Source organism: Dendrobium catenatum, unplaced genomic scaffold, assembly GCF_001605985.2.
Source record: "Dendrobium catenatum unplaced genomic scaffold, ASM160598v2 fragScaff_scaffold_1220, whole genome shotgun sequence".
Lineage (NCBI taxonomy): Eukaryota > Viridiplantae > Streptophyta > Magnoliopsida > Asparagales > Orchidaceae > Dendrobium > Dendrobium catenatum.
The window spans coordinates 4,239,078-4,239,468 of record NW_021319682.1 but is presented as its reverse complement, the minus strand read 5'-3'; positions in this window follow the sequence as shown (position 1 = coordinate 4,239,468).

Genomic DNA, 391 nt, shown 5'->3' with positions numbered 1-391 from the left:
ATTGTTGTTATTGGATACACTTCGTAGAAGTCAAGTGCATCCTATTATATCAACAATACCCTTTGCTGTTCCCACTCCAAATGAGGCACTTGATACGATTAAGACATCTACCTACAACACATTACAAACAAAACTCATATCAACTAAGGGGGTACGAATCCGTAACTCTAAATCCAAAATAAGGGTTTCTTTTGTTTTGTATTTTCTCCCAAAATTCTATGTTTCTTCTCTTAGAAACTCACACTAAAGGGATCTAATTTAAATGACTAAGAATTATCTTTCTTCCCAAAGGACACTAGAGGCCTTCCTACCTAAAGCTCTCTAATACTTCAAATTCCGAAATTCATCCTATAGATCTCAAAAAGACTTACAAGAACTTCCAAATGGACTA